We start from the raw sequence: 12,101 nt of genomic DNA, 5'->3' as shown, positions 1-12,101 counted from the left end.
TGTAGATCATTGAAGTGTTTGAAGATCACCTGTCTATCTAAAATATATCATTGTTTGACCTTAAAAACATACCTAACATACCTATAAGTTTTGTTGTTATGGATGACTATTAACCTATATTTCAAAGACTAAAACTTCACATAACCTTTTAAAATGAGCTGCATAAGTATAATAACTTAAAGAAGAGTAGAAATATATATACAGTATAACAAAAATAACCTTAAACTTGAATAATACTCAAAAATGACACCAATGCAAAATATTTAAGACTAATAATTGTTTAAAAGTAGAGTAAAAAATCTACCCTTTTATCCCATCATTTCTATAATCTCCTTTGTCTATCTTTCTCCCTGACCATTACCAGTAACAATTTGTAACTTACCACTCTAAGTGATGACAAACATCGATAACCCATCTAATAACCCAAAACTACCTACCCTACTCTTAAGTATGTGGATGTCATGTTCTCTACATTGCTTACTGTTGTCTGAGGGTGATGACATCTTTGAGGGACCCAGAGAAAATTGGGATAATGGAAAAAGTCCTGGAAAAATTAGCCATAACATTTTCTGTCCCATCTCAGTGCAATGGAAAAGTGTCAGGCTTATCTGTAGTTCTAGCTGGAGCAGTCTATGAGCCAGGACCATCGTGGCCAGCAACCTAGAAGCTGCTCTGGATGTAGAACTTTGAGGAAATTGCAACAGAGGCACTCCAAGAGGTTGGATCACCTGGGCCACCAGTTTCCCTTGCTGTTTGGTCCCCTTGCTCTGAAAGCATACAAACTTTCAAAGGTAGCATAAATATCTGCATTAACACATGTATAGAATGTGTAGTGTGCACAAGTCAGTTCAGGATATTCTTTGTTCTATGTTTGAGCAGGTAAAAAGCATCTGTGAAATTTATAAGTCCATTTGGACCATATAGCCAAACTATAATATAAATTTCTATCCATGTCATATGAAAGGATGACATGTAATAATAGTAAGTCATGAGGACTCTGCAGTCAGCAAGATTTATCATGTCTCATCTTGTCTCTGAGTTTCTCCCATGCAGAGGTATCTGCTTACATAACACCTATCCTGTAGTCTTTCTTGGCTTCCTATCTTATGTCTGTAGCCAAGATCCTCAATGGGTCACCCATGGTCAAATCTGATATCTATTACCTTTAAAGGAATCCACAGCTTTCAAGTCTTGTGCTAACAAAAGCATAACCTCTTCTACAATGCAACACAAGTTTTCCTTCTGAACTTCCATTCTGAAGCCAAAATGTCCCTGAAGTATATAGGCTGGTTTAACTCAGCAGTCCCTTCCAGAATAAAATGTCTCTAGATAACTCTTATTCTCTGTTCACTAGCATTTAAAAAATTCAAAATTAGTGGTTGGGGATTTAGCTCAGTGGTAGAGCACTTGCCTAGCAAGCACAGGGCCCTGGGTTCAGTCCTCAGCTCCAGAAAATAAAATAATTTTTTAAAAAATTCAAAATTAACAAAGCACCATTTAAGGTCCAAGCTCCCAGTATTGTAACATTTTTCATCCTTAGGTGGCTTATTGTTTTTTTAATAATTCTTTACTCTTTCTTTAAAGACTTGACTGTATTATTTTTAAACTATTTTATGACTGTATATATGGTAATATTTTATTTGTGCTGAAATGTGACTTTGTTATATGTTAATAAATAAAGTTGCCTGGGGATCAGAGCTAAAAGCAAGCCATTTAGCAGAAGTCTGATGGTGGCGGCACATGCCCTTAATCTGATCACATGGCAAGCAGAGTCTCTGTGTGTTCAAGGATACAGCCAAGCAGTGACCTGACCCTTTAATCTCAGTATGAACCATAGAGACCTGGAGGATTGTATAGACAGACAGTGATGAGGAAACCATGTGGTTGGGTTTAGAGCCAATGAGAAGGTAGAACAGAAAGGCAATAAAAACACAAGTCACACAGAAGAATGTCTCTCTCTCAGGGGAAGGATGGCAGCGAGTGGTAAACTAAAGGCTAGTGCTCTGATCTATATATTTTCTTTTCCTGTCTGCACCTTGTTTTATGATGTGCCTGTAGCATTCTCTGACTGCATGAGCCAAACCTTAAATCTACTTCACAGCTTAGCTCATCACATACTGGTGTCTCAGGCAGAAGCAGAGAGATGTGTCTCTGTATCTGGACAGTATGAGAGACTGTGGTACTAGGAAGCCACTTTTTGCTCCATTTTTTATGTGTTTGGAATCTTTTTTAAGCTTTTTTAGATCTCATGTGGAAATACATGCTCCTATGTTGAATGCAATTTGTAGTCGGGCCTTACTTTGGGCCACCAGCACACACACACACACACACACACACACACACACACACACACACACACAAAATGACAAGGAGGGTTGTAGAGTATGATTTTTAGATGTGTTACATTTGTTTCTGCCATGGAACATTTGTTTGATGATGCAAAGATGTGTCACATGCTTTTATGGTGCATTTGTTTAACTCTGTGAATCAGTGTTACTTAGCCTGTCTAAAATGCCTAATTGTTCTAATAAATAGCTGAACAGCCAATAGCAAGACAGGATAACAGATAGGCAGGGCCAGCAGGCAGAAATAATAAATAGGAGGTGACATCTGAGGACAGAGAGTTCTAGGAGCCAGAGAAGGAAGAGAACTCAAGGGTCTACACAACAAGCCATGGAATAAGAATTAAAGAAAGGCATATAAAATAAAGATAAATGCCTACAGGCAAAAAGTAGATGGTATAATCTAAGTTAAGAAAAGCTGGCTAGAAATAAACCAAGCTAAGACAAGGCATTCATAAGAAAGAAAAAGACTCCGAGTGAGTATTTATTTGGGAGCTGGGTTGCCGACCCCCAAAGAGCCAAAAAGTAAAAAAAAAAAAAAAAAACTAAACTTAAAACTAAAACAGAAACAAACAAGCAAACAAAAAACCCAACAACAACAGTGAAGACATATTAATGAAAGCTCAGCCTTAGCTTACACTTGTTTCTAAGCAGCTTTTATAACTTAAATTAGCCCATTTTTATTCATTTACTCTCTGCTTTATGGCTTTAATACCTCCTCTGGATTCTCTCCCAACACACTCCCATATACAAGTCTTCTTTTTCTTATGAAATAGCCCACTGAGTCTAATTGGTGCTACCCAAAGCATGTATGTGTGACCATCTACCAGAGCATGGTTGATCTACCAGGAATCACATTTCTACATAAAACCAACTCTTTTCCTCTTAGTAGCCATCAACTCTCAATAGATCCTCAGCTAGGCTTGGGGCTTATGTGTTTTTTTCTCCATCAACACTGGAATGTTGACTGGCTTGACATTGTGCAAGCAAGCACAACTGCTGTAAATTCATGAGTGCACATGTCCCATCTTGTCCAAAAGACATGTTCTATGTTTTATGGTCATTAAGAGAAGAACAAATTTATTTCATTGTTTATAGTGCCATGTGCATGCTGCTTGATATAGGTGGGGATCCTAAGCTGCTAACTGGCTTCTGGATGCACTGTTAGAAACAAGTAAATTTCCACAATGCTAATTTATGCTCTATGTTTCTCTGACTTAAAACTGTCTCACTTCATTATTTTTTCCTTAATTCTATACCATGAAACCTCACAGTGCCTCCAGGGACATCTGAGCTAGCAGAAAATATGTCAAAGTGGATGTAAAAAACATTAGTTGGAATTATATACTTTTATAAAACATACAAAACTTATAATCATCCATTGATGCATTGCAAGGAAACCATACAAGTGTAATGCCCCCATGTCAAGGTTCATGTTTATTCTAGTTATCTGGCACTTGCTGCTTGCATTGTGTCTCTGGTCCTAATTTTTCATATTCTGCACATTGGAAGCAGAATTAATCCCTGTCTTCTCTGGAGTCTCATATGACTCTGAAGATTCTTGTTTACAAATAACACTTTCTATCCTTAGTAATCAGGTAAATGCAAATCAAAACAACTCTGAGTTACCATCTTACATGTATCAGAATGGCTATGATTAAAAAAAACTGATGACAGCTTATGTTGGAGAGGATGTGGAGCAAGGAGAGCACTCCTCCACTGTCGGTGTGAGTGCAAACTTGTACAGCCACATTGGAAATCAGTATGGAGGTTTTTCAGAAAATTGGGAATCAATCTACTTCAAGACCCAGCAATTCCACTCTTGGTCATACACCCAAGGAATGCTCAATTATATCACAAGGACACATGCTAAACTATGTTCATAGCAGCATTATTCATAATAGCCACAACCTGGAAACAACCTAGATGCCCCTCAACCAAAGAATGGATAAAGAAAATGTGGTACATATTCACAATGGAGTACTACTCAGCAGTAAAAAACAATGATATCATGAATTTGGTGACAAGTGGATGGAAAAAGAAAATATCAGCCTAAGGTAACCCAGACTCAGAAGAACAAACATGGTATCTGCTCACTCATAATTGGATACTAGACATAAAGAAAAGGGTAACTGGACTATAACCCACAGTTCCAGGGAAGCTAGCTAACAAGGCAGACACTAAGAGAGACACACAGATTATCTAGCAAAGGAGAAATAGATGAGATATACATGAGCAAACTGGGGGTAAGGTGGGGTAATGGAGGGCAAGGGATGGGTGATGAGAACATAAGGGAATGGGAGGTTCAAGCTGGAACAGGGATAGAAAGGTAGAACAATGAAAGAGATACCATGATAAATAAAGACATCATGGGAATAGGGAGAAACAGGGTGCTAGGGAACTTCCCAGGAATCCATAAGGATGACCCCACCCTAGACTACTATCAATAGTCAAGAGGGTACCTGAACTGGCCTACTCTGGTAATGAGATTAGTGAATCCCCTAACTGTCATCATAGATCCTTCATCCAGTAATTGATGCAGATGCAGAGATCCACCGGTGGGCACCAAGCCAAGCTTCAGGAGTCCAATTGATAAGAGAGAGGAGGGACTCAGTGATCAACGGACATCAAGATCATGATGGAAAAACATACAGAGACAGCCATACAAACTAGTGGAAAAGCATGAACTGTGGACCAATAGTTTTCTGATCTTTGATGTGATTGAAGACTAAATAGTTATAGTTTTCCTTGTTACCAAATTCAGAAAAGAAATTACATAAGAGTTGTAAAGTTTATAAAGTTGAGAAGTATAAAAGTTTAAGTTGTTTATCTTAAAAATGTTTTAAGATCTAAAAAGATATTTTTGGGATGGTAATGCAAGTTGTGTATAAAACTTTGGACTCATAAAGATAGATATTATGGTACTTTCTCCAAATTTGCCAAATACAAATGGACTGAAAACTGTGAATGTAATTCTTATCTGATAATTTTTCTTATTGTGTATAGTTTTACTATGTTAGAATTAAAATCTTTCATTTTTATTTAAATAAAAAGGGGGAAATGTGGGATATTTGTACACTGAGTGAAGATGTATTGTTGTGATTGGTGTAATAAAGATCTGAATGGCTAATAGCTAGGCAGGCAAGGATAGGCAGGATTTCCTGCAGAGAGAGAGAAGAAAAAGTAAAGGGATGAATCTGGGTGCTCAGGAAATGCCAACATGAGGCAAAACAAGTCAGGCATATGGGACAGAGGAAATGTAATCAAGCCACATGATTTTATAGATTTCTATAATCTATAACATAGATTAATAGAAACAGGTTAATTAAGTTATAAGAGCTAGTTAGAAAAGAGCCTAAGTTAAGGCCAAGCTTTCATAATTAATAATAAGTCTCTGTGTTGTTATTTGAAGGCTGGTGGTTTCAACTGGAAAGCTTACTACACCCACTTGGATGAAGAAGTAGATCATCTTGGGCCAGCTGATAGGGTATATTCATGGTAGAGGCAACTTCCTCATGGCTTACACAAGCTAAGATCACCTGTTTGTTTTGTTTTGTTTTTTTTACAAGCCTAGTACAGTAAATTTATCCTCTAAACATAATGATCACCATTACAAAGGGAGCCCAGGCATTAGGTTATTCAGCAATGTAAAGATCAGTGTGGGAATTTGAACTTTTTTTCTGTGTGTGCACAAATCTCTCCAAGGTGTAATTAGAAAGGAGAGAAAAAAGCCTGGTAAGAATAAAAAGACACCTGGGGAAATAACAATTGTAAGAAAGTCAAATCTTTTACAGAAAAAAAGTACATTTTCCTTACAGTAAAACACTGGTATAAATATACTTACATGGTTTGTTAAGTGGTTACATTTCAATGGTAAACAACAAACAATATGTGTCTCTATTTCTTTGCTCACACTTTTGTAAAAAATCTCTGTACTTTTGAAAGTCGATTAAAGAGCTGTTCAAGAAGCCAGAGATAATCAGTAGTTAAAGTATTTGTTGTATAATTATGGCAACTGCATTCAGATCCCTGCACCCACTGAAAAACCACACATCTGAACTCCAGCTCCAATTTAATTCTTCCTACTGTTTTCTAGGGATGAGTTCAGGCTTTGTGTTCTTGCCAGGACTGTCCCCAAGGTAGTGATGTATCTTTTTCTCAGTGAATCCTATTGACAGTACTGAGATTTTATTTACTCTCTTATGGCAATGTACTTGGTGTGTTGGTACCTATTGTGCAACAATTTCATCCAAGATTGAAACATTCCACTATGATGGGAAGCTCCTTAAGTGGGAAGACAAACAACTCAAAAGAGCTCAGAAAGTCCCTGAAACTGACAAGATTCACTAGACACCGCCTTGCCAGAATAAGAAATAAAAGCTGAGAGTCTCTCTCAGGTGAAAGGAAGCTGAGCAGGAAGGTAGATTCTCAGAAGAGCCATCCTCAGACCAGCTACCTGGAAGAAGCAGAAACCAGCCAGCTGCTTAAAAGAGGTTCAGATCACTGAGTCACTTGGAAAGGACACTCTCCGGTCTGTTGAGTTACCTCCAGGGTGTACAGTGTTTCCAGGTTCCCAGATTTTGTTAGCTGTCACTCATGCTGAGGGTGGGCTATGATGATGCACCTGTCTTTGAGTCATTTCTGCTACTGTAAATAACCCCTCACCCATATTAATATAAGTAACCCCAATAAAACTTACTAGATCACCAAGTTGAACTTTGATGGTATCTATACTTTGATCTATCCTGGGTTCTCTATCTGGGAAGAGTAGACATGTGTGTTTTATTTCCCCATGAACAGTTTTGTCACACAACAGTACCTACTGGGTTTTATAATTATAAAATTGATTTTTTTCTTTGTAATTAGTAAGCATATCTTAAGGAGCTAATTTTTTTTGTTGGAGCTGAGGACCGAACCCAGGGCCTTGTGCAAGCACTCTACCACTAAGCTAAATCCCTAACCCCTGAGGAGCCATTTTGAATGGCAATTATAGTTTGTTTTTTATTATTGATCATGATGGGCAATTTCTTAAAAGACAAATATACTAAGCAGGACAAGCTAGATCATGTTGAGATGATCTAGTTAACCTTGCACTCTACAGAAGGGAACTGAGATGTGTATGATTAGTTCTCAACACTCTAACCCTGTCTTCCAACTCCGGGACCCAGTTGGGGGTGAGCAGGGCAGCCACCCTCCAAAGAACGTTGATTTACATTCTTTCAAGAGATCACATTACAATCAGCTATTGAACCTTGAAGGCTGTGGGTAGGGCAACCTCTGAGTCAGGCATCACTTGTGAGGCTTGCCTCCGATGTGTTAGCTGCATGGTTAAAGCATGGTGTCTTACAGTGGCTAGGACAATCCATTCTGTTTTGAAGTCTGAGTCTTTAGCCAATTACTAAGCCCTTGTGGGACCCTTCTGAGGAAGAAATCCTAGAATGGGGTTTCCCACAGTGGAACCCGGTGAACTGCCAACATATGATAATTCACCAATTGGTTCCCTTTGCTAGCTCAAATGTCTTCATACTCTGACTGACCCTGATGCCCAAACTCACCTCTGTTTATAAAGAAAAGCTATTCTGAGCTCTTCATCCTGTGGCCTGAGAGGTTTCCAACATTGAACCAATTTGTGGATTATACATTTACTGGAATAAGTAATTCTTTGGATATCAGGGTGACAGTAGCCCAAGAATACCCAGCCAGAGTCAGGCAGATGTTTGCATTCATTTGGAAATAGGAAGGCTATACCATACTGGCAAGCCAGCACCCAGCAAAGGCAAATCAAGAAGTCTATATGGAAACCTAAACAGTATGGAATGGAGATGAAGCCTGAAGCTTCTGGACAAGGTCAAAAACAGAAATACCAGGATGAAGGTGGGAGGGAGATAGAATCTGAAGCTTTGGGACAAGGTCAAAAACAAAAATGCCAGGATGAGGGTGGAATGCATTTGGAGTTTGAAAAGCTCAGCAAAAGTCAAAAGAGGATACCTCAGGAACAGAAAAAACCTAGAACTTCAAAGCCAACAACTAGGCAAGGATCAGCTGTGGGATGGGAACCCCAGCAAGAAAGTTTAAGACAACTAAAGCCCGTAGAGTGGGCCAAAGGACCACAGGAGCAGGCTGTAACTGAGAGAAAGTCTGGAGATGGTGGCAAGGGTCACAAGCACCCCTGTTGCATCATGGAGGACTATGCCAAAGACCACCAAAGGAAAAAGTAACAAAGGTTACTGCAGCACCTTCCACCCAGTGATCATATAAACTCTGACCCACACAGGGCTCACACAATCCTTGTGGGTATCCTGAAGATCAAAGGCTGTGTGGAAAGGCACAGTCATGGTGTAGCTGGGTTTTTTTTTTTTAGTTCTGTCTTGCCCACAGTTAAGACAAATCTCTCTCACCTGGCAGTCCTGCAGCTGCTCAGAACCAACCAAGTAAACACATAAAGATTTATATTATTTATAAACTGTATGGCCATGGCAGGGTTTTTGTTATTTGTTTTTATATCTTAAATTAACTGATTTTTATAAATCTATACCTTATCACATGGCTCGTGGGTTATCAGTATCTTACATGTTGGCGGCTAGTAGCGTTTTTTTTTTTTGACTCAGTCTTTTTGTTTTTAGATCTTTTGTTTGTTTGTTTGTCCTGCCTATACTTTTTGTCTGGCTACTGGTCAATCAGCATTTTATTTATATAGAGTGATGTCCAGAGTACTTTTTTTTTTTTAAAAAAAAGAAGGTTTTAACTCTTACATAGTAAAATGACATATAACAAAACAATTATCAAGCAAGAATTACAGTTATAATATTTAGTCTACTTATAATATCTAGTTTATTTGTATTTGGTAAAATTAAAGAAGATATCCTATTTATTCTATATTTGTGAGTCTAAGGTTTTGTATATAATTTATCTTTTATTGTAACTAAGGAAATTATAATTATATAGTCTTTAGCTACATCAAAGACCTCAGAAGGATATGATATTACCTGAGAAATGGGAGAAGGACATAAGCAACTTTTGAGAGTCTTGTAAGAGTAGACAGAGACAGCTGGCAGCCTGGACAGTCATCCAAAGTTTCTCTGTAAAGTTGGGGCATCTGTCTTTAGCCCACAGGCCTAGAGTCTCTCAGTCACTTTTCAACTACAGTTATGGATCCAAAACAATTCAGTGTGATCCTAAACAATCTACTGTTGTTGCCACAAGAAAATGTCTCTCACCAGACAAAAGAATGAAGACATGTACAGAGAAATCTTCTGATTGATACACAGAAGAAAGATGCAGTAAACCTTTAAGAAAGAAGCAGACACCACTTGGAGCCTGACTTGCTAGGAGCAGAGACTCAAGTCTGCTTGCACAGTGGTAGCAGTAGGTCACTCCCCAACAAGATGCCAGTAGTTATAGCAGAGAAAAAGCCTGTTGCAGAACAAGAAAAGGGCAAAGGAATGTATTGTGGCGATATTTTTGTGCTGAAATGTGGTGATGTTTTATTTGTGCTTTAATAAATAAAGCTTGCCTGGAGATTAGAGAAAAAAGCCAGCCACAACACAGAAGTCATGCAATGTTAACACATGCCTTTAATCCTATCACTTGGCAGGCAGGATCTTTGTGTGTTCAAAGCCACACTGGAAACAGAGCCAGGTGTGGTGGCACACACCTTAATTTCCATCACTAGTTAATCATGGAGATCTGGAGGTCTGTATAGACAGACAGAAAGTGACAGAGCTAAGCAGAAAGAGGAAGTGATATAGCTGGGCAGAGAGAGCAAATTAGAGGGCAGAATAGCAAGGCATATTGGCGTGGGTAGACAGGAAGTTGTGGCATTTGGAAGCTTCAAAGTTGGTGAGGTAAGGTTGGCTGATATATTTTTTTTTTATTTCCCTGATCTCTCTAAGGCTTTCACCCCTAGATTTGGCTCCATGCTTTTTATTTAATAAGACCATTTAGAAATTTGTCTACAATAGATGAAGTCCTTGATGTTACAGAGGACATGAGAAAGGAAATTAAAAATGCACAAGATCCAGGACCCCAGGAGGAAATTCTAAGTAACACATTCAAATTGCAAATTACTTGAGAAGATATCTAGACACTAGAGAATGGTGAATGGCTCAATGATGAGGTCATCAACTTTTACTTGAATCTTCTGGTTGAGAGAAATAACAAAAAAGGCTACCCAGCTCTTCACGTGTTCAGCACTTTCTTTTATCCCAAACTAAAGCATGGTAGATACAGTTCTGTTAAACAATGGACTTGAGGAAACTGTTTGAAAAAGAAATTATTCTTGTGCCTATTCACCAGAAGATACATTGGATCCTGATGTTAATCTACCTAAGAAAACGGAGTATCATATACCTCCATTCAATGTGACAGACAGGGCAGATAATTTGTGAGACCATTTTTAAATAGCAAAGCTCGAAAGAACATTGAGCTGTACCCTTTGGAGTGGAAGTGATACAGTATGACATCAAAGGAGAGTCCTCAACAACTGAACGGGAATTACTGTGGAGCATTTACTTGTAAATATGCAGATTACATTTCTAGAGACCAACCAGTAACCTTTTCTCAGCAATACATGCCCATTTTAGGAAGAGGATGATGTGAGAAATCCTGCATAGTCAGTATAACAACATCCACTTGGTTGCTATGGTACCTCTCTACTTTTCCATCAATGTTTCTATATACCTCAAGCAAGATAGGTTGAAAGATTTAAAACAGATACTGAACTGCCTGACATGGATGAAGCCCACTCTCTTAAATGTAGTCCTAACCTGGGAAGTCCTACCCAATGCCATCTATAGGCTGCATGTAACTACTGTAAGCTTAGAAACCACTGTTCAACCCACACAAGAACACATGCTCAAAAAATATTGTTTTAATGTTGGATTTAGTTTATGAATTGCTTTAATGTTGGATTTAGTTTATGAATTGTTTTGATGTTGGATTTCATTTATGAATTAATTTTTTGTCTTCTTCCCCCACCAATGATTATTTATGTTTTCACTAACTCATTTGCAAACCTTGGCAGTTGTCATTTTCCCATATTCTGTAATTACCAACTCTATTCCTTGTTTGAACTGTTTATTCCTGAAAGGAATGCCTATCACAATGTCATTCCCTGATGAAGATCAGGAAGGACATCAACAAGAAGAGGCAGGAAGTGTTGACTAGCATCTTTAATGCTGGAGTTGTATCTGTGAAATTGAAGCTGGAGGTGATTTTTTAAATGTATTTTTTAAAGCTTGAAAATAGTACAAGAAAGGACAATGAATTGCACAGACTGATGCTATTCTGACCCATCATACTCTACCGAACTTGCATAGGATGCAGAACTGTTGAGAAAAGCATCATGCTTATTTAAAGACACATTCTTCCCCAGAATTAAGGAGACTTGCCTTAGATTTTGGAAGTTCATTAGAAGTAACTATAATGGTAAATATCCATTTTTGTACAGGTCTCCTTGAATGCAAACCTCAGCTTTACTAGAGCTATATTGAATTATTTGAAAAGTTTGATTGAATTTAAAGTTGTGTTTTTTACTTAATTCATTAGATTAATATTGCTGTATCCATGCCTGTGGAAGTGGGGTTTTAGGGTTGATACTGCTAATTATACAATAATCCATTTTACATGTGATAAATTGTATTTAACTTTTCTGTTCATTAACTTACAGTTGTGTTTATGCAGATTTTATTTAATAAAGTTTAAGGTTCTTCAGAAAAAACAAAAATAATACTTTCTGAATATCGATTAATGACTTTAAGA

At 37.9% G+C, this 12,101-nt stretch overlaps 1 pseudogene; it reads left to right on the top strand.

The window, feature by feature from the left end:
* The first annotated feature begins 6,350 nt into the window (after nt 1–6,350).
* The window catches only part of LOC102927196 (sentrin-specific protease 2-like), a 45,309-nt pseudogene continuing 39,558 nt past the window's right edge, over nt 6,351–12,101 (top strand).

The sequence above is a fragment of the Peromyscus maniculatus genome, chromosome 14 (genome assembly GCF_049852395.1).
Source record: "Peromyscus maniculatus bairdii isolate BWxNUB_F1_BW_parent chromosome 14, HU_Pman_BW_mat_3.1, whole genome shotgun sequence".
NCBI classification, from domain to species: Eukaryota; Metazoa; Chordata; class Mammalia; order Rodentia; family Cricetidae; genus Peromyscus; species Peromyscus maniculatus.
Note: the sequence above shows the minus strand (reverse complement) of the source record. Positions and strands in the feature narration are given on the sequence as shown.